This window comes from Ambystoma mexicanum, chromosome 3q (assembly GCF_040938575.1).
Source record: "Ambystoma mexicanum isolate Mex_15411 chromosome 3q, UKY_AmexF1_1, whole genome shotgun sequence".
Lineage (NCBI taxonomy): Eukaryota > Metazoa > Chordata > Amphibia > Caudata > Ambystomatidae > Ambystoma > Ambystoma mexicanum.
This window is the reverse complement of record NC_090926.1, coordinates 1,242,991,046-1,243,014,177: the sequence shown is the minus strand read 5'-3', so window position 1 is coordinate 1,243,014,177 and position 23,132 is coordinate 1,242,991,046. Positions and strand designations below refer to the sequence as shown.

General features: G+C 49.4%; 1 protein-coding gene across 13 annotated transcripts in view; it reads right to left on the bottom strand.

The window, feature by feature from the left end:
• Nucleotides 1–23,132, bottom strand: part of NFIX (nuclear factor I X) — a 2,606,865-nt gene that overhangs the window by 899,257 nt on the left and 1,684,476 nt on the right. The gene's annotated exons all lie outside the window — the stretch shown is intronic.

Below are 23,132 nucleotides of genomic sequence, written 5' to 3'. Positions count from 1 at the left end.
CGTAGGTGCCCTGTCTAGCTGTTATTTCTGGTATTTCCCTTGTGCTCTTGTGGGCTGATTGTGTGCACCTAGCAATCTAGGCGGTATCTTGCCCTGCCAGTCTCTCCCCCTCCCTCCTCTCCCCCTTTTTCATGCTCTTGGGGGTTGCTGGGTGTTGCACTGTAGTTTGCTGAAGTTCGCTTTGTTCTCTTGCTCTTTGTGGAATTCAGGTTATGCGACTGTTTGGGCTTCCAATAGTTGTCTGGTGGCCCTTATCAAGCTTATTTCTACCTGGTTGCAATGTATTGGTATTGTCTGGTTGCACTGCCCCCTAGCAAGGGTTCCTCTTTTATGGTTAGTGGTTAGTGGCGATTCACGGTGTTATGTGAGCCCAGCATGTGCTCTGGATGCCTCTTTGTATTTCGCTGTGCGTGCGTATACTTTCCACATGGATGAGAGTGAGCTGGGAGGGAGCAGGGGATTCTGCTGTGCAAAGCCGTCTCACCGACGGACGTTAAAAGCACATTTTGTTGAACATGAGGTTCATAATGTTTGGTCCTGGATACGGGCTTGTGACCGTTCACCGGTTGGAAGATATCTGATTGAGGCGTACTATGTCACATGGGGAGCGGGGTCTATTGCAGCGCCGTTCGCTCCTGATTAATGCTCCGTAGTGCCCGTTCCTTGTACCGCATGGTTCTAATCTGACTTCGCCTGCGGCGCTGCCTCGCTGTTATGGCTGGGTCCTGCTCTGGGTGCCATTTCAACTCACCTGTTAGCCTCCAGCCGGGTGCCGGGCTGATCCTCTGGGGCTGCGGTCGTCAGGTGGCGATCGGCTTACTTCCTCTGGTGTTCGGTGCTCATCAGCGCCATGTTGCCAGCTCCTCCTCGCATCCTCCTCGGTCCGTTTCGCAGGGTTAAACGTCTTATTTTCAGCAGAGATTCGTGCCGCGTGTGCCTCTCAGTCAGCTGGGCACTCGGAGATCTGTTTTTCATATTATTTGTATGTTCTGCCATGCACAGGATCTATATTCCGGATGGAGCAGGAGAGCTCAGCACTACATGACGGCTGGCCACGCCCCCACCACAGTGGCAATGATAAAGGGAAGTGGCGAAGGGAGAGCAGGGTGAGGACTAGGCAAGCAAATGTCGTTCATACACAAGATCTTGGAGGGCAAATTATGTGCCATGGGCACAGATGGATAAAAATAATCTGATCAAGGCGCTCCTGGCCCTTACTGCCGGGGCTGGGAAGTGGATATATGCCTTTGAGAAACAGACAGCGGGGGTTCCTTTGGTGGTAGGAGACATTAAAACAAGCCAGCTTGTCGCAATTGTGGGGGACAAGGCCGGGGACGTGTGGGTCAAGGCAGGGTACCCCAGAGTAAAACTAGGTGATGATGCACATGATGGGGCATCTTTTAATATTATTAGGGCACAAGTGTGGGATGGACTGCGACAGACGTACCCTGACACACCTGATTTTCCATCTATAATGTATTATACTATGGGGGTGGGAGGGGACAAGATGCCACTCAAAACATTTTAAAAGTGCAGGAGAAGTGGAGAGCGAACATGGGTGACCAGTGGGACCAATTGGTTCCCCTTTTTTATTTTGTTATCAAAAGGGGGTTGCCCAAGGAATTCAGAAGGCGCTTGACAAGATAGTGGGCATAGAGGCAAAGGGGTGGGCCGAGATTCAAACTATAATAATACACCATTGCAAAAGGGTTAAAGAATGAGAAAAGGAAACGGCACAGAGGTTGCAGGCGGAGGAAGCAAAACGAGTACAGAAAAAGTTGGCTAAAATAGCAGTGGAAGGGGTGGTGACAACAAACACTGAGAGAAATTCAGCAGATCAGGCTGTAGCTCTCGCAGACTTACGGATTGTGGCGTTTTGGCCAGGTGGAAGACAGGGGCAGTGGGATGGTGAACCCCCACTCAGTATCCCGAGTGGCATCAAAGAGGTCAGCAGCAGGGAAGATGAGGGTTCCAAGCGAAAAGAGGGGGCCAAGGGGGGTTTAGTGGGATGGGACACTGAGGTGATGTAGGAACGTCTCAGTGTTACAGCTGCAGCGAATGGGGACATTTTGCAAGAGAATGCAGAAGCAGGCAGGGGCGGGGTATAACTCATACAGTCAACATGCCACAACACTACCGCAGCCGGCCAGGTTCACCTCCATACCGTATGAAATACATCAGACCTACACCCAGCTACCCCTAAACTCCCCACATGTGCAGACATAAGCAGCTCAGCAGAATACTTTATATGCAGGTCAGATGCCCACATCTAATGAAGTGCCGAAAGGGACAGTAGTACCCTACCGAGTGGTCAGTGTCCGGGGAGGAAACCCCTTCATGTTTCCAGGTACCAACACGTATCCTGATTAGGACAGCCCACAGAAAGCTCTTGCATGTCTAGTCATGTCCATGACTACCCACCAGGACGAGGAAGCCTTGGTGGGTGCTGAGATAGGTAATAAGCAATTCATCTCTATGGTCGATACAGGTGCCACTAAATCAGTGAAGGAAACTTCCCGCTATCAGTTGAAACTCTCGACACACAAGGATTCTCTGGGGCTGTTACCACGGTTTCTTACACAGAAAAGGTAGTGATCAAAATAGGAGGGAAAGTGGTGCGTGCACCCTTACTATACTCATAGGCCTTGCCCATAAATCTGTTGGGACGGGATTTGTTGAGCAAGCTGAACATCACCATTTCCTTTACAGACCGTGGGGTGGTATGCACCACCCTGGATATGTGTGCCTTAAGGGCAATGGTCATCATTCAGGCCAAAGTAGGGGAGGTGGTGGTCCGGGGTATCCCCATAGACCATGGTTGTCTATGGAATAACGGTGTTGCTTGATGCTGTGTTCCAGATTGCAAGGCGTGTTAACGGGTACCATCAGATTTCATTTTCTGACCTGTGGTAACCCCAGAGCTTGTGGCAGGCATGATATTGTCCCTAGACTTGCAGGGCCTGGTTGAGTTATCCAAAAGGATTGTTATGGTTGGGACAGATACTCATGGGTGCAAGTGGCGGACAGTGCTGTGTATTGACCCAACTGTGCCCCTCAAGGAAGTGGTAGATGTAGAGTAGTTTGAGGACAGGGATGACGAGGGAGAAATTGTGTTGGCAATTTGTGTCCCTTGTGATATTATGGCACAATACCGGAAGGTACAATGTTCTTTGATGGGCCTTATCACCTCACCCCCATTTAATGAGTGTGACTTAGAGCAAGAGCCAGAAAGGTTATGTACAACCAGCACCCATGATGTAGGGCTTTTATAGGGAGTGGCGCCAGTTAGAATAACACCTTCGTCCTCTAAACAACATTGTTCAGGCAGAATTTCCTGTAGTTCCAACCCTGCCACAATTCTATGCAGCATTCCGAATGAGGCGATCCACTTCACAGTGGTAGATCTTAAAGTACCTTCTTCTCCATACCCCTGCACCCTGATTCGCAGAACCTCACTGCATTTACACATGGGGGAATGCATTTCGAGCACACAAGATTGCCTCAGGGGTACTGTAAGTCCCCCAGTATCTTCAACTGGATTCTACACACTGACTTAGGAAACATCCAAGTGCCAAGTACGCTCATTCAGTACGTGGACGATTTGCTGGTGTGTAGCAACAGTGAACAGCTGTGCAGGAAGGATTCCATCACCATCCTGCAGCTACTGGCATACAAGGGGTACAAGGTAGATGAGGCGAAGCTGCAATATTGTCTCCAGGAAGCTCTTTATTTGGGCCAGCTAATATCTGTACATGGGAAGAGAATTATACCTGATCGCGCCGATTCAGTGAGCAGTACTCCACAGCTCAAAACTGTCAAAGTGATGCAAACATTTTTAGGGTTGTGTAATTACTGTAGGGAATGGATCCTAGACTATGCAGTATACACCAGGCTATAGGGGCTCAAAGAGGCCCACAAGAATTATTGTAAACTTGCCTGGACAGAGGACATGCTAACCAATTTTAATGCTCTGAAAGAAGTGATCTCCATGGCCCCAGTGCTGGCCACTCCTGATTATGCGCAAGGTTTCCCATTCAAATGATATGATATTATAGGGCATTTATAAAGTGCCTTTACACAAGTCAATGGCAATTGATGACTGCAGTACTGACACAAAAAAGCACAGTGGGTCACAAGCCATTGGCCTACTACAGCAGACTGCTATATTCTGTAATGCAGTGCCAGTTCCCATGTGAACAGGCACTTGCTGTAGCTCCATTTGTAATCAAGAAAAGCTCCACAATTGTCATGGGGTGCTCTGTGACGCGTTACATGGAGCACATGGTGTTCGGCATTTTGGAGCGCTCCAAATCCACTCTGAACATGCAGCGGGCGTCTGCATATGAAATCATCCTGATGAGTCCCAACATTTATTTTGTGAGATGCAAAACTGTAAATCCAGCCACCTTTTTAACAGAGCAGTGCACCGAGGAAGATCTGGTAGCACATGATTGGGTGTCATTTGAGGGGCCGGAAAATGATATCCCGAAGGCAAGGGATAGCCCTCTTTGGAGGGGTGCTTTTCATTGATGGGTCAGCAATTATCGACCAGAGTTCAGGGTTGAGGCAAACTGGGGTGGCAGTAGTATGCCTGGTGGATGGGATATATGAGGTATTGGTGCAGAAGAGTTTACCTATACACTATTTAGCCAAAGCAGCCGAACCTATAGCACTCATTGAGGTGCTTTTAGCATCACAAGTGTGCCTCTTCACCATCTATTCTGATTCAGCATATGTTACCACCATTCGAGGAGGGGAATCATCTCTGGGGTGGCCCAAATCAACTGAGATTCTGGATGAGTCGCCTGAGACCAGTTCTGTCTGAGTACCACTCGTGTACTTCTCATTTTTAAACCTTGCCAGAGGAAGAGCTATCACACAGGATGCCATTAAGCCCAGAAGCCTCTGGAACCAACATGCCGACTTGTGTGTGAAATTCAGGAAAATGGTACAAGTATAGACCAAATCTCTCGTTTTGTTTTCCGTAAGAAATGAAAGTTACTCACCGTACTGACTAGAGTACTCATAGTCCATAGTCCTCTTTGATCCATCCTTGTGGGCACCCCCCAACATGGGGATGGTACCGGAACTTTTGGCAGTGAAAAATTTAGCTTGCCCATTAAATTTAGTATAGCGCGATGTAGTGTGGCCTCGTGCGTGGGAACGCCTCGCTAAGGCCCCGCGCTCCGGCGCCTCTCCTCATTCCCCTTTGAAGACATCAGACACTTAGATACCTGGCTACTCGTAATACATATTAGCCCTTGGCATACTAGCAGGGGAATGTGGGTGGGACGTATGGAGGAAAGGGGAATATGGACTATGAGTACTCTAATCACTATGGTGAGTAACTTTAATTACTCATACGTCCCGTCCTCTTTCCTCCATCCTTGTGGGTGATTCCACTAAACAAGAACATAGGGTGGAGCTGTGATAACCTGCCTCATACCTAGGACGAAGCAACAAGGTACTTCAGAACCGCCTGACCAAACTCTGAATCCTGCCTGGAGCTGGTGTCCAGTGAGTAGTGCTTAAAGAAGGCAGACGGAGTGGCCAAAGTAGCCGCCTTGCAGATGACATCCAACAAAGCATGTCTCTTAAACATGACGGACGTGGGCATGGTTCTGACCATATCGGCATGAATCCCCTCTGGAACTGGTTTGCCCGTGGCCGCGTACGCCAGAACCACCCAACAGGTGATCGAAGCCTTGGAAGTCTGAGAGCCTGGGGAGGAGCCCCCAAAAGTCATGAACAACACCTCGGACTTCCTGAAGAATTTCATCCGGGAGAGCTAAAACTTCAGAACCCTCTTGAAGTCCAAGGAATGAAGGGCCCTCTCTGCCTCCGACTGCAGGTTCGGGAAGAACACCAGCAGGCAGATCTCTTGATTCAGATGAAATGGAGAGACCACCTTGGGCACGAAGTTTGGTTGAGTGCGCAAGATGACCTTACCGTTTTGAAACATGGTGAAAGTCTCAGACAAGGACAACGCCTGCAGCTCACTAACCATGCGCACAGTGGTGAGAGCCACCAGAAAACTGTCTTTAGTGTCACCAAGTGGCTGTCAACAGAGGTCATTGGCTCGAAAAGTCTTGCGCAAAGAACTATATTGAGATACCAGACCCGGTGCAGCCTATGCACTGGCGGAAAAAGCCTAGACAACCCTCAAGGTGGGCCTTAACCTCTGGTTGGCTGCAGAAAACACATGCTGAGGGGAATTTTTGTAAGCCCCAATGGCCGCTAAATAAGTGTGGCACCTATCCACTTGAACTCCAGACCAGGCCAGGTCTGCTGAAAAAGCGAGTACGTCATCCAGAGGACAGGTGACAGGGTCCAGACCCTTGTAATGAGCCCAATGGCAGAACCTAGTCCATTTACTCTTATACTGGGACGAGTCGAGGGTCATCTGAAAATTGAGCATGCTGCAGCCTCAGCTGGTCAGGAACCAGGCTACCAAGATCAGCTTGGCCGGGTCTGGATGTTCCACCGCCCGACCCGCTGAGTCAGGAATCCCTCTGCTGGGGATCATAAGGTGGACGGGAGCCTGGGAACACAACTGCAGCAGATCCAAAAATCTGTGTCTTGAAGGCCAATGGGGGCAATCAGGATAAGGCTGCAACCCATCAAAGCCCGGAAATTGCAGACGTTCCGTTGGAGCATAGTGGTGGGTGGGAACGCATAACACCTGTGGCCGTGACAACAGATCTGGAAGGCTTCTCCCAGAGACCCCCAGCCTGCCCATGAAGCAAACTGGGGACACTTCGAATTCAGAGGGGATACTAACAAATCCAGGTCTGCGAACCCCCAACGCTGGAACAGGGGAAACAAGGAGTCGGTGTGCAACTCCCACTCGTAGGAGTTGATCCCCAGGCAAATCAGCTGATCTGCTTCTGTGTTTCTGTTCCCTGGGAGGTGGACTGCTGAAATCCAAACTCCCTCTGTCAGGGTCCATAAACAGATTGATACTGCCTCCATGCAGAGGAGTGGGGAACGGGTGCCACCTTGCATGTTCAGGTATAACATTGTAGTAGAATTGTCCGTCCTGACCAGGACCGACTTGTCCCTGATGAGAAGCAAAGATTCCTTGAGGGCCAGGCTCACTGCCCTAAGCTCGAGCAGAGTGATATGCAGGAGGGCTTCCATTCTGGACCATGCTCCATGAATCGTGTAACCTTCCAGAGTAGCACCCCCCAGCCCGAAAATGAGGAGTCTGTCATCACCACCAGGGAAGGCTCTGGTCGGGTGAAGGGGGTTCCCATTGAAACATTGCGATCCATCAGATACCAGCGAAGATCGGGCAGTTGGAGAGGAGGCATAGTGATCCTGTCTGAGACCCCATCTCCTGACCCCAATTGGCCGCCAGATGGAGCTGGAGGTGCATACAGTGAGCATGCAGGAGGCCATCAGGCCCAGAATGTGCTGGGACCACCATGCCGAGGTGGTCGTGTTGGCCAGAAAGTGCCCAACCGACTTGCAGAGGGACAGAAGCCTCTCGGGCATAGGAAACACCAACTGAAAGGTAGTGTTCCAACGCACCCCTAGGAAGACCAGTTCCTGAGATGGGCACAACTGCAACTTACTCTGTGTGAGGGAAAACCCCAGCTGATGATGGATATATACTAATATCTGGCAGGAGTGCACCACCTCTTCAGGCCAGCCAGTCGTCCAAGTAAGGGTATAGATGATTGTCCTCAGGGGCCGAGTTCATGCCTAAGGGCACCACCTTGTACTGAAAGTGGTACAACATAATCGTGAACCACAGAAACTTCTGATGTGGTTGATAAATGGGTACATGCTGGTACATGCAGGTACACAACCTTGAGGTCCAGGGAACACATCCATTCCCCTGCACAGAGACTCAGGTATGTGCGCAGGAGTAATCAGCTTGAAGCGTTACATCGGTAAAGACAGATTTAGAAATGTTCTTGGGTACTGCAAAAATCCTGGAACAGTAACCGAAGCCCCTGTCTACAAGAAGAACCGGTTCTATTGCCTGCATCTCCAAGAGCGAAAGGACCTCCTGTAAAAGAGCCGGGGACCCGATCTGACAAAGATGAGGAGAGGATGGAAGAGGCAAAGGAAAAAGAAGACTGAAGCCCGCAAAGACTACGGATAGGATCCACAGGATGCTGAAAAGACGCTTCCAGGTGTCCTGAAACAGAGCCAAACAGCCCCCCACAGGCAGGCTGTGTTCCCCCGACATTTAAGTCATTGCTTCTTTGCGTCAGAGGTGGGGGCAGAGGAGGGGAAGCAGAATATCCTGTGCAACGTCCTCTGCTGCTTCCTCCTGTTGTCGCATTTCGCGACCTGTCAGGCCTCTGTGTACCGCGGTCCCGGAACCCCTTGAAGCCCGAGAAAGTGTGAGGTTTGAACTTGGTCCTACTGGGGAACAGAGGGAAGGATGTCCGACCTGGATTTGTCAGGATGGCTAAGGACTTGGCGGTTTGAGTGGAGGTTTTCTTCTTTGTCAACTCATCATTGGTCATTGAATGAAAAAGGTCCACGCCCTCAAAGGGCACATGCAGGATCCGCTACTGCACGTCAGATGAAAACTTTGTGGCATTCATCCACGCCATCCTTCCCATCTCGACGCCAAGGCACAAATCTCTGCAGGCTGTGTCGATGTGGATGACCGAACACTCCATGAGGTCCTGCGCAATCGCCTGGGCATTGCCAGACCAGCCAGGAAGGAGGCTTGCTTGTCCGAAGGGAGGTCGGGCATAAATACCCCAAGCTCCCACCACAGTTTCTGGTTAGTTGTAGCCAAGAGGGCATTCACAGATGCAGTCCTGAAATGGAGTAACAGCGCTTTCCCAAGGACTCAAGGACTTTGTCCTCCTTGGAGAGGAAACTGGAGGCAGCTCCCATGGAGGCAAACGGCAAAGACGATGGTTTAGAATACAACAAAGCCACAGCCACCACAGGGCATTGGGGCTGAGGGTGGGAGGCAAGGAGGATTGGCTCTCTGTCCATCAGCCTAAACCTGCTGTCCAACTTTTTGTTCATCTGGGCGTTGGCCATGGGCTTCTCCAAGACCTTTCACAGCAAATGCAGGACATCCTTCTGGAGGTGGATGCCAGACCGGATCATGGTGCGTTTCCCCAAGACCTCCGGTAGCACACCCGATTCCTGGGGGCTTCCTCTGGAAGTGTAACCCCCAAGAACTCTGCCAGGCCATGAAGGCAGTCATGAAAGGCCTTAACGGATTTTGAGGGCTACATCGTCCTGGGTGTCATCGTCATCATTGCCCCCCCCTTTTTACAGACTGAGGGGAATCCAGCCCTGGGATACAGCTAACGGTGGGGTCCCCCCAGGTCCGCAGCTGCAGACAGGTCTAATGGCTGTTAGGGGGAGGCGTTGGTGGTACAGGAGGAGTGGGAGGAGTTAGAACGACCGGTAGGGTCTGAACCGGTGGAGGAGCCCGGACCAGGAACCGGGAGCACAGGAGGAATGGGAGGAGTACCCAGAGAAGGGGGCCGAGGCAGCGCCACCAGTCGGTTTGACCTCCTTCACAATGTCCTTCATGAGTCCCTTCATCTGAGGGGAGCATGCAAGGATAGGAAGCGTGCAAAGAAGCGGCCCTCACCAGCTGGCAGGTCCCTAAGGGCCCGGGCATCCGAGGCGCTGGGCCACCGCTCCTGGTCAAAGCGCTGAGGCGCCTGGTGCGTATAGCCATACGGCTGTGATGGGTAGATGTAGCCTTTAGGGGACCAAAAACCTGCACCGTAGGATCCGCTGCCATTTCCAGAGGGAAGGGGGCTGGGATCATCCTGCATAGCCCACTCGATGAGCGAAAGCACTGGCGGGCCCTGAGCTGGATCCAAAATGGCCGCCTGCCTGGCAGGCTCCGCCACGTGCCACTCCACCATTTTGAAGCCTTGCACCACGCCCTGAGCGGGAGGGTGCAAAGGTCCTGGGCCAAGAGAGGCCTCAGACGAGAGAGCATACAGCTTGGGTCGTGCATCCGGAGTGGACCTCAGAGATCCTCTGGTTGGCATCAGGCTCGTAGTCACAACACGCTGATTCACGACCTTGGAGCAACCTCCGGTAGGCTGGGTGTCCTCAGCACCTGTGCTGGTAGCCGTGTTGGATCTAGCCAAGGACAGACTCTTGGATTTGGCACTCGACGATCCCTTACCCCTTGGGATAGAAGAGGAAGAGCCTGATCGCCCTTCCGAGGACAGCCTGGTAGGGCCCTTGAGCCTCTCAGATTGGGATTTGGTAGCTTGGAAGGCCTCAGGTCTGTCCACGCCGGAAGAGCCCAAGACAGAGTGCATGGGGGTCCGGTGTGGGAAACGAACAGTCACACAAGGCACATCTTATGAATCCTGTGGCCTTAATGCACCGGGGGAGGCGAGGCAACAAAGGGAAGTGAAACTAGAATTGAAAAAAGAAGCGGAAAGCTAAAAAAGTCTCAGTGCTGGCCGCCAGGTCCGACACCGTCCGTGCGGAAAAAGGGACTGAGTTGAGGTGCCTGAGGGCGGGGCCTCGGCAGGGCGTTCCCACGCCCGAGGCAGTGCCCCCACACGCTATACTAAATTTAAATGGGAAGATCAATTTTTTGCTGCCAAAGGTTCCGGTACCGTTCCAATGTTGGGGGACACCCACAAGTATGGAAGAAAGGGGACAAGACGAATGAATGGCCCATACAGTGTTGATCACGTTCATACGACATGCGCTGAACGTGGCTGGTGATGGAATGTAGAGAATACATGGAGGCGCGATTCGGAGCTCCGGTGACTCCGTGTCTGCCTGCCTGCATACTGTCTGCAGCCATGGAGAAAATGACTCGCCCGCTCTGTCGCAGGTGAGGAAGTGGGCCAGACGTTGAATGCTGACAGACAGTGCAATGCGAGGTAGAGCGGAGTCAATCCACATGACGGGGGTGCTCCGTGGCCCTTTACGTACCGCCAACCTACCTAAAGAGTCCTTTGTGGAGGGTGGCCCTTGTACGCACGCTCAACCCAAGTACTTCAACACATAAAAGTGACTGCCTGAAGATCACTTTTGCTATGGGTTTTCATCTATTGGTGAGCACGGCTGAAAATAATGACATGTTGTCGAACCGGTACATGCTTTGGATCTGTGCCAGTACTGCTTCTTTTGACGGTGATTGCCTGTTCACTTTCTTTTTGAACAGGCCTGCATTGCCTTAACATATGAAGACTATTTGATTTGGAGGAAGGATGCCCCCATGTTGTATTTAGTTTCGCGGCCAGTTGAGGGTGGGGGGAATGGATGTGAGCCTTCTGTTTTGTTGCATATTGGCGAATGCGGCTTTTGGTGGGTTTCCATGTACTGCTGGATCACCGCAAAGCCGTTCCATTTTCTGGGTTCAGTATAATGTTGTGTGGTGCTAAAATGACACTTTGGTTTGCTTGGGCTTGGGCTGGGGGGGGGCTCGTTGACTCAGTAATGTTTGAGGATCCTTGATGCTTTGAGGACGTCATTTTTTAAAACACTTCCTGAATATTCATCTGTTCAGGGAAATGGAATGAAAATCGTGGTTCAATGGCTGCTGTATAGCAATTGCAAATTCCTGCATAGTTCAAAGTTTTTGGCTCTATACTGCATCGCTTTAGGCCTCTTTGCAGCTTTGCCTTCGGTCTATGTAGTAAGGCTGATTCTGAATGTTGAGCTGCAGGCTATTTCTGTGTTTTCACTGCTAATTTGTATAGATGCCATGCTACTCCACCAGTATTTGAGGTGGGGTTCAGGGGGTAGTGATAAAATCGTTGTTTTCTGGAGCTGTGGGAGTTAAAATACAGAGGCAACTGTTTATCTACTTTACTTTGAAGTTGTATTGGCTCTTGGTACCTTAGGTACAAAGGTTAAGGGGTCTTGAATTTTAGAAATGCTTGACAAAGGGCTGGGAGGTGGGGCAGGGATGGTTATTACAAAGTTGTTGTATTAGGATTAAGCATCAGGTGTAGGTTCTGGAGTGATTGTGATTCTGGAAACAGGAATAGTTGTATATATTGGGACTCAGTTTCACCTGGCGATAGCGCTGGGTGTGTGGTTTGATTCGGGGTATGTGTACCTAAGTGTTCTATATGTTTGTTTGTGTTTCTGTTTGTCGTGTTTCTTAATGTTGTTTATTGTCTTGAGGGCACACTTGCAATTATTCTATTACTATTTCAGCTCCCTTGGTTATCAAACGTTGGATGGTCTGGTTGATCAGCTAAATATTGATCAGGAGGATTCTGGGGATGGCTGAGTTGAACATATGCTCTTGGAATGTTAAAAGCCTTAACATCCCACGGAAGAGGAAGGAGGTGCTAAGCAGGTTAAGAAGGGAAAAGATCGACATTGCAATGGTTCAGGAGACTCATTTGCTAGATGAGTCAATGCACCTTCTTAAGAATAAATAGTTCACAAAAGTTATATTAAACTGTCACAGTTCTAAATCGAGAGGGGTCGGTATATTATTATGCAAGGGGTTGAATTTGGTGGTGGATAAGGTGGTAATGGATGGGAAGAGTAGAATGGTTTTCATGGATGTTAATTATGAAGGTGGATCGGTCACAATTGGGACAATCTATGGTCCATGTACTGGTGGGGATTCTTTTTTTAACGGGATATTGTCACTCTTAAGGGATATGTCTGGCGAATACATAATACTAGGGGGCGATTTCAATTGTGTGATTGACGGGAGGATGAATCGTGCAGCGCATTGTAGATTCACGGCTGGGAATTCTAGTAAGGCATTTAGGGTTTTTTTGGACAGTCTGAGCCTAATGGATGCTTGGAGATTCATGCACCCTACAAACAGGGAGTTCACCTTTTATTCACCTGTCCATGATTCTCACTCAAGAATTGATTATTTCCTAATCTCAGAAAGGTTGAGTGAAAAAGTCCATTCTGTAAATATTAAAGAGAGGGGGATATCAGATCACTCAATGATGACCATGCAAATGACTATGGGGCAGGAGGGTCCAGGGTTTTCTAGATGGCAGATGAAACCCTATATTTTGCAAGAACCGGGAGTTATTGATTTCCTGGAAGACTTCACTAAAAATTTCTTTGACTTCAATATTAATTCAGCTTCTGATCATATGGTCTGGGAAAGTTATAAGGCAGCCATGAGAGGGGAACTCACGAACTTTACATCAAGGGTAAGGAAAAAAGGTATGGCGGACCTTCAGAAATTGGCGGACCAGCTGAATGCAGCTCAAAAAAATATGCAGTGTCTAACAATAATGAGGACAAGGCTGAGGTGGGTAGACTGAGAGAACAAGTTAAACAGGTGATGGATATTCAATACGAAAAAAAGGTATGTTCTATATGAAGGAAAAAACTTTGGGAGCAGGGGGACAGAAATGGTAAACTGCTGGCGAAAAAACTTTGTGGTCTTGCAGAGGGTTCCTTTGCTCAGAAATTGGAAGGTGTAAATGGGGAATTTACTATCAACAGAGGTGAAACATGCGAAGAGTTCAAGAAGTTTTATACTGCCTTGTATCGAGAAGAGAAATTTCCAACTCTGGATAATATGGATTTTTTTTGGATAAACTTGTATTGCCCAGGTTAAGCGGGGACCAGGCAGGACTTGTTGATGGTCTAATAACGGAGGATGAAGTGTTGACAGCGATTAAACAACTAAATAGAGGTAAATCGCCGGGCCTGGATGGTCTTCCTGCTGAATTTTACCAGGGGCTGAGTGGAGTGTTGGCGCCCTTCTTATGCAATCTGTATAATGGTTTTATGAGGGACGGGACGGTGCGTCCTACGATGAGGGAAGCCTGTGTGGTGGTTCTGCCAAAGCCAGGGAAAGATTGTAAGAAGTGTGAGAATTACAACCAGTTTCGCTTTTGAATGTGGATCGAAAAATCTTTACAAAAATATTGACGAATAGATTAGATACATGTGTTGGTAGTTTGATTAGCGGCTCCCAAGTCGGGTTCATGAAAGGTAGATACGGGTACGATCACATTAGGACACTGATTGACATTATGGGATTACCAAAGACAAAGGGCCTCATTACACGGATGGCGCTAAGGGATTAACGGCACCAGTAAGGGCACTGGTGCCAGTAATGCCTTAGCGCCATACTACGAGGTCCCTCAGCGGGTCCCGTCCTTAACGTGTGGTCAGACGACTGTGGGGATCGTTCAGTGAATTATACGACTATGTTTTCTGTGTTTTATACACAACTGTTAGTATACATGGATGGGGAGTTTGGACTGGATGTTATTTGCATCATTGTTTGTTGTGCTTTGTCATGCTGTCTTGTCTTGATTGTTGTGTGTCCGAAGATTACTAATTGTATGGATTGCTAATGGTATTTTTTTTTATTTGTTTGCTTTTCTATTTCATGAATTATATTACTTGTTTTATGACTTTTGTAACTGCTATTTGATCTATACGATGTACTGGTGATGAACTTGAATTTTGTTTCTGTTTTTTCCTGTATGATTATTCAAAATCGAAATAAAGTGGTTAAAAAATAAATTTAAAAAAAAAAGACCTTGGCCACCGGTGTGTTCCATCAGAAGCCCAAGAAAATCAGATCTTGCAAGACCATTATTGAAGACCTCTGCCAGTTTACTGACAATCCCAGTTTGAAAAGAATCTGAAGTAACATTTGCATTTGTGAAGCTGCTTTCTGAGGATAGCGACATCTGAGGAGGCCGTTGTCAAAATAAGGGTAGAAGTGAACTCCCCAAAGCCTGAGGAATGTTGCAATCACCACCATCATCTTTGTGAAAACTCCTGGCGCCAAGCTCAGGACCCAGTACTGAAAATGCTCAGGTAATAATAATAATGAAGGTATTTGCGGTGCTTAGGCCATATTGGTATATGAAGGTACACCTTTTGAAGATCCACTACACAGAGCCAATCGTCTTTTACAAGAGATGAGCGTATCTGAGTCAGCGTGATCATCTTGAATCTTTCCTGGGGAATCGGGAGACTGAGTTCTAAAATGGTGCGCAGGACAGCCTGGTTGGGTTTTGGCATTGTATAAAAATAAAGTCCCTGCCCTCTTCCACCGGAGGGATTCATTATCTAGCCCTTATGTCCAAATGTTTTGGAACCTCTAACGGAGAGATGAAGATCCTGTCTGCTGTAGAGGAGGACAGGAAGGGTGAACTGGCGGGAAAGGAAGGCAGAAACCCAAATGGGTTACTGACAGAACCCAAGGACCCTTCGTAATGGTCCGGCAAGCCTCTAGATGTACGGAGATGTGCCCCCTACCAGAGACAGCTGGGACCATTTCAAACCATAATTTTGTATTTTTATACGAAGAGGAAGTATTGGTCCCTGAGGTGGAGACTGCTGAGTGGGAGAATAATCCTTGACCACTCGTTCTCTGTTGCTTGCGTCGAGGGCCGCTAGGTGAGCAGTCTGGCTGACGTGACTTCGATCTTGAAACCAGAGAAATATCTGGAACGAAAATATGTCTTTTGGCAGTGGGGGGATTTCACTGCTTTGAGTTTTTGTTAGGACGGACAGTGATTTTGCCGTCAAAGTATTCTCCTTGGTTTTTGCCAACTTGTCATCAGTAGAGCGGTGGAAGAGTTCTTTAACGTCGTAGGGAAGATCCAGAACCTTCTCTTGGACCTCCTTAGTGAACTTGGTTGCGTGCGCCACGCTTGGCTGGTGACATTGAAACCAAACATAAGGCTGCAGGCTGAAGTATCAATATGAAGTGCCGCAGCTTCTAACAGGTCTTGTCACAGATTTGTCAGAAGCCATGGTGGCTTTGGCCATTATTTTTAATAAAGTTACTCACCGTAGTGACTACCTTACTCCCAGTCCTGAGTGCCCTTTCCACCGTACTTATGGGACATTCCTCCGTCCTGTGGGACGGGACCGGAGCATTTTGTAAAAAGCATCACTTTTTTGTGAAATGTGTCCTTCCTATCTTTTTACACGGGGTACCGCACGCGGCCGTAACCCCACCCTCCTTAGCTCTGCCCAGTGCATCGCCCATCAGTCCTTTTCTATCGCCAGGTCTATGACCTCTAAGCAATAACAGAGGACATTTTTAGAGGGGGTAGCAGGTGGGCGTATCTAGGAAAGGGGACTAAGAACTAGGAGTAAGGTAGTCACTACCGTGAGTAACTTTATTATACTCCTACGTTGCGTCCCCTTTCCTCCATACTTATGGGAGATTCCCAAGCACTCCTCACAGGAATTATGGGTGGATGGAAACTCCTTACTGAAACAGGTTCCTAAGCACAGCTTGACCGAATTGAGCATCAGCCCTGGAGCTCAGGTCCAGACAGTAATGCTTACAAAAAGCTGATGGGGAGACCCACGTAGCCGCTTTCACGTTGGTCTCCCTGGGAACATATTTTTGGAAGGGAACGGCAGCTGCCTTGCCCCTGCACAAGATGAGCATGAATTCCCTTTGGGGCCCCGAAGACCCTGAATGATATACGCCTCAGAAATACAGGCAGCGATCCATCGGGAGATGGTCGCTCTCAAGGCCGACTTTCCTTGCGCATTTCCGAAGGTCACAAAAAGGTGCGAAGAGTTCCGAAGCTGAGTTGTTCTGTCCAGATAGAACTTAAGGGCTCTTCTAACATCCAGGCAGTGCAGAACCCTTTCGGCCTCGGAGGCCGGGTCTGGGAAGAAGACAGGCAATGAAATCGACAGATTCAAATGAAAATCAGAGACCATCTTTGGAAGAAGGTGGTATTCATCTGCAGGACAACCTTATCCTTATGAAAAGTAAGGAATGGATGCTCCACCGACAAGGTCTGAAGCTCACTGGCACACCTTGCCGAAGTCACAGCAATCAAAAAGGACACTTTCCACGAAACATACTTAAAATCGACAGTAGGACTGGCCACCAGGGGGCGCGCCGATGAAGTCGTGCTCCGAGTGATCTCGCCCCACAGCGGTTCCTGAAGAGGTCTGAGCCCCCCTTTATAGGACCCCCCCAGGGCTGAGAAGCAAGACAGAACTAGCTGCATGAACGTGTCCCCCACTGGTGGCTGAAAATCCGGCGAAAATCGGCAAAGAATTTGCCCTGAAACGACCAGCTGAAGTGAACCCCGCCTACGCGAGTAAAAAAACAAAAGTAAAAGTTCTGGGCCGAGCACAGCCCCGCCAGAGCTTTGCATAGGCCCCGCATTGGAAACGAGGCGACCTTGCCTGGCAAGAAGGTACTGCGGCCCAGCACCGTTCAAGAATTCGGAGACGACACAGGAGAATCCCCGGTGCACGGGTATGCCGGCCTCACGCCGAGACCCGTATGTGGCCGACAGCGGGGCCTGGAGAACTTGCAGATTAGGGGATATCATCAGGCAGAGGCTCCCCAGCCCGCGGTGTTGTGCCTCCTGGGCCTGGAGGCCGGCCCATTCGGGAGGCCCGAGGTAAGGGACCCGGAGCGCCTACAGATGCCTATGGAGCCGGGGCCACTCCCCACACAACGAAAGCGCCCGATGTGGACGGCTCTTGCTGCGCCACGCAGTAAGTGTACGCTACAAGGCCTCACACCCCCTAAAGATAAGGAACGGATTAGTGGGGCCGCCTGACTGGGAACACACAGATCACACCTGCGACATTGCCTTAGCCCCCACACAGCACCCAGGAGCCTGGGTACATGTATGTGTGACTTTCAATTCCAATTGGAGGATCCCGGGTGCGGCAAGCACTACCTACGCCGTGGCCACATGTAAAGGTGAAGGGGACGTGGTGCTTGGCAGAGAACACTGACAGGAACAAGGTGCTTTTAGTTCCTGCGCCCCGAAATTCAATTAAGAGACAAACACAGGTCCTTGTGCCGAGTCCCTCGCTCCTAGCTATGCAGCGGATTGGTCCCCGTACTGAGACCATACTGGTCATTTGGTCATTCGAGGGTTGGGCCCCCAGGACTTGGGGCGTTTGCCCTCCTTGGATGTGGCGGGCACACTACATCATCCAATTCACCTTCGTCCGCCTTCCCTTGGATTTGCTTCAGGACTACTAGAGTCACACCCAACGGATCGCCAGTGCTGCCCAGATATATGGACGCCAAACAGAAGCTGTCAAAGTTTAAGTTCCCTCAAGCCCCTGAAACACTTCTGACTCCTTAACCCATGGACATGGCTTCCAAAGGTTCCGAGGCCGCACTGACCAGGGCCGACATTGCCGACCTCCTCACTGAAATGAAGGGGATGAGAGCGGATATAGGGAATAAGAACGACAAAATTACAAACAGAATTGATAAAATGGAGGAGAGGCTTGACAAGGTCGAGCACAATCAAACCTCATCGAGCACGCTGGAAATACAGATAGACCAACGCCTAGTGGAAATCGAAAACAAGGAAGAAGAAATCCGTTTAAAGGTTGATGACTTGGGAAATAGGAAACGTGGCAACAACATACGAGTGTTTGGCGTTCCGGAGATGGAAGGAGAATCCGAGACACACCTTAAAAATGCCATACATGATATTATGAAGCTACTATTCAAAGATGATGCAGTGGATGAGCCCAAAATTGACCAGATTCAACGAGCAGGGGGCAGACCAGGTGGCCCGAGAACTATATTAGCCCGGTTCCACAATCATGCAGATAGGGCGCGAATTCTGGAAAGAGCCAGACTCACATCGCAGATTCCATTTGGAGACTCGACGATTGCCATCTTTCAAGACCTATCCTCCCTCACACTGGCATTGAGAAGGAAATGCCTCCCGATCACCAAACTGCTCAAGGATAAAGGCATCAGATATAGATGGGGCTACCCATTCTTGCTGTCATTTGAATGGGAGGGAACGAGGATGAAACTGACCTCCGAAAGTGACATCTCCAATACCATTGCAGATCTATTGGGTCCCCATGTAGACGGAGCTGCTGCGTCCACGCAGAAGAACGAGAACGAAGCATGGCAAACTAAAGGCCCTCGGAGGAGGAAAATGCAAGGGTCCAGGAAATTCAGGAGGATGAACGCCTCTTCAGATATGGAACATTGACTCTTCTACCAATCCAACCACTCTTCATGAGATGACATCCTGAATCTCGGTGCTGAAGTGGGCAACACGGCTGCTGAGGTGACCTGCACACTGCGACCCATCATTGAAATTTGGCAGCTGAAACACGTGAACAGAGGTACAGGTGGGGATCAGGGGGGGAAATAAACCTGAACTCGGAAGTTCCCAAACAGGAGACTATAACAGAGACTATAATTGTTGTGGGCCCGGGAGGTCTTTTACCTCCCATATCGAGTAACAAAAATTGGGGGCTCAAAAGTTGAAGTTAAGTTGTGTTCTTAGTTACACAGGACCGCTGGTTGTGCGGTTCACACTGGTGGTTCGATAACCGTTGGGTGATGTTAACCCGGCTGAATCGGATGCCACGGAAAGGGGTGGGTGGGGGGCACCCTATAATGGGTCAATTTCTTGTTGAGTGGTGGGGGGACTGGGGAAAGACAGATGGACTTTTATTGGTTCCTTTCGCAGTCCGCACGGCTCACTTGCAAGCAGTTGTCGGACAAACTTCACTCCTTCCTATTGGTAAGGACTCAACAGCAAACACACGGCTGCATGAACTCCCAGAGGCATTACGACAGGCACATAGGTCAGCCAAGACCACAAAAGGAATCTCCAATGGCGAACACATACAATTATAATCAACTGTGCATATGCACCCTCAATGTAAGGGGGAAAGAAGGGGGAAAGAAAAAACGATCCCGGGTGGCGGTGTAGGTTGTTCATTATTGAGCTCTGGGATATCTAAAATGGCAGTGGTTGGAATTCTGGTATGAAAGAGCCTCCGCATGACAGCACCTCGGTGGACACAGAGGGAAGAACTGCGATAGTGACGGGGCTCATAAACGATACGCCTGTCACTCTGGCCACGGTGTATGCTCCTAATGAAGGGAAAAAAAGATTCCTCCACAAAGCCACTGAAAAGGTGTTCAATATGGCACAGGGACACACAATCCTTGGAGGCGACTTCAACACGTGGATGGACGTGGATGGACAGTGCACTAGACAGGCAAAGTAAAACAGATATACTCCACCCCCCGCAATCCCACAAAGAAGCCAACATTAAATTGGTCCTCTCAATATACGGCCTTACGGATAGTTGGCGCAACCTTCACCCCACAGATATTGGCTTCACCTTTCTTTCAATTCCACATGAAACTCTCACACGGATTGATTATTTGTTTCTTTCTGAGGACCTTTTGAGATCAACCCTGGCTGCGGATATACACCCTATTTCTTGGTCAGATCATGACATGGCCACAGTGGTGGTACGGTGGGTCGGGAAATCCCTCTGAAATACAAAGTGGAGGTGTAACGACTCATTATGGGCAGACACGGCCTTCAGGGACGATTTCGAAAATTAAATCAAGCAATTCTTCATCTCCAATGATACAGGGGAGGCCGCAAAGACTTCAGTCTGGGAAGATGCCAAAGCTACATGGAGAGGCATCCTTATTAGGGAAGGTGCTCGAAAAAAGAGGGAGCGCACCCTATTGGAGAAAAACATCAGAGACAAACTGACCATAGTAGAAGCACGAGCCCAATCAAGCCCACATGAAAGATCGAAATACATCAGTGAAGCCAACAAACTCAGAGAAGAACTGAAAATACTGGAAGTGGGAAAAATAACCCAAACTCTGCAGTACTTAAAACAAAAATACTATGAAAAAGGCTACAAGGCAGATGCCCTCTTGGTGGCTAGGCTCCGGACGCAGAGGGCAGAGAGGTGGGTGGATGTGATTGAGAGGACGGACGGCACACTCCTGAACACTACAGAAACCTCTCCCCAAGGAATCCAGGAAGCTTTTGCTTTCTTCTATGAAGATTTATACACCTGTGACCCCCCTCCCCCGTCAGGAGCCATCAACGAATACCTCAAAGATGCTAAATTGCCGGCACTGAAAATGCGCGGAATCTGATGCCCTCGAAGTCCCGGTCAGTGAGGAGGAAGTTGCAGACGCTATCAAGTGGTTAAAAACAGGGAAGACTCCCGGAGATGATGGATTCACCCCCGGCTTCTACAAATCGTTTTCTGCGTTCTTGGCTCCTTTCCTAACGTCTCTCTTCAATGAAGTTTTTGAAACCGGCAGGACACCCCCATCCTTTGTGCAGGCCCTCCTCACGGCTGGGACCCGGAATTTTGCGGATCATACCTCCCCATATCGCTTCTCAACATAGACGCCAAAATATATGCAAGGGTCATAGCAGCCCGTCTAGAAACCCAATAACCACGACAAATACATCCGGATCAAGTTGGCTTTGTAATGGAGAGACAGGGGGCTGACACGATGAGGAAAACGCTTCATCTGATACATGAAGCACAGGGAATGCCGGGGGACCCAACCCTCCTGCCTTTGGATGCCGAGAAGGCCTTCGACAGAGTTGCCTGGGACTTTCTTGAAAAGGTCCTCATTGAAGTGGGTCTTGGCCCGAAATTCCGCCTTGCCATAAAAGCATTATATATGTCCCTGCAAACATCTGTGTCTGTTAATGGTGGCTACTCCAGATGGTTCCCCCTGGAAAGAGGAACGAGACAGGGTTGCCCGTTGTCCGCCATCTTGTTTGTCCTGTCCCTCGAGCCGTTGTCACACCGGCTGCGACTGGACGACAGGGTCCGGGGGATCAGGGTGGGGGACAAGGAATACAAACTTGGTCTCTATGCGGACGTCATACTGCTTCATCTCACCGATCCCCTTGACTCCATCCCGGCCGCACTAAGCATTATGAAGAATACGGACAGCTGGCGGGTTTCAAAATTGACACTGGGAAATCAATCCTGTTCCCGCTAGACAAGAACAGAGACAGTGAAGTAGACAGATTCATCCCCTTAGGAATGAAAGTGAGCCTAATCACGCTACGATACCTGGGCATCAATGTCACTCGGGATACTGACACCCTGTACCAAGCTAACTTCCCTCCCTTGTCCCCCACACTGCGAAAGGAAATGGAGAAATGGTCCAGACTCACGATCTCATGGCTGGGACGCTTGAACGCTATTAAAATGGTAAACCTTCCCAAAATTCTATACTTGTTCCAGATGCTTCCCATAAAGATGCCCAAAGACTATTTTGCAGTTACAATGAAATCACTGTTGGATTTTCTGTGGCAGAATAAGAAGCCAAGGGTCCCCAAACCCCTTCTTCACCTCAAGAAAGACGATGCGGGAGTGGGCCACCCCAATCTGGAGTTATACTACAAGACGGCCCAACTGCGAATACTAATCCTGCACCTGAGACAGCGGTCGGATCTGCAATGGATAGCTCTCGACAATTTCCACCTTCGCCCGTTCACTGTCAGAGAATGGCTACGGGTCCCCGGACTCCAAATGCGGAACAGCATCCAAAACCTTCCCATACTCGGGACCCTCTGGGCAATATGGAAACCAAACAGAGATATGATGGGGGTCAATACCTGGCCCTCAACATTGGGCCACCTTTGGGTTCCGGGAATCCGTGATGACATACCCGAACCACTGAGCTACCAATCCTGGTACAAAGCTGGCTTGGAACGAGCCGGACAACTATGGAGAGATAAGGCCTTCATTAAAATACAAGAATTAGAGGACGCACTTGATATAGGCCCGCTATCAGTGTTTCAATACCTAAACCTAAAGGGTGTTATGTCACAAGAGAAATGGAAAGACCAATTGCAAAGAGATCTCACGCCCTTTGACAAAATTTTGGACACCTACATGTATATAGCTCTATTAACGGCCAACACAACCCCCTCAATCAAATTGAAGAACAGATGGGAATCCGATTTGTGTAGACCCCTTTCAGAAGAAATGTGGCTGCGGATATGTAGACAGACGGGCAAATCATCGATATCCTGCCAGTACAAACTCCACGCACTAAAACTCCTCTACAGGTAGCAATATGACCCGCTCAGACTCGCCAAAATGTACCAAGAGGCCAACCCACACTGCTGGAGAGGCTGTGGACAAAAAGCAGACTATTGGCACATGTGGTGGGGATGCAATGCGGTGCAAGTCTACTGGGATGAAGTTCTCAGTTGGATCAGGGAGCTAGATGAGGAAGAGAGGGAGAAACATCGCTTACTGATCCTATTTGGCCTAATTGAAGATGAAGAAACCATTCTGAAGGCCCCCAAAATGGTCCTGGGGATACTATTGGCCGCAAAGGCCTGTTTTACGATGGCCTGGAAAAGAGCAACCCTCCCTACCAAGACGGAATGGGTGTCTGTTGCCCGTAACATCTTCAG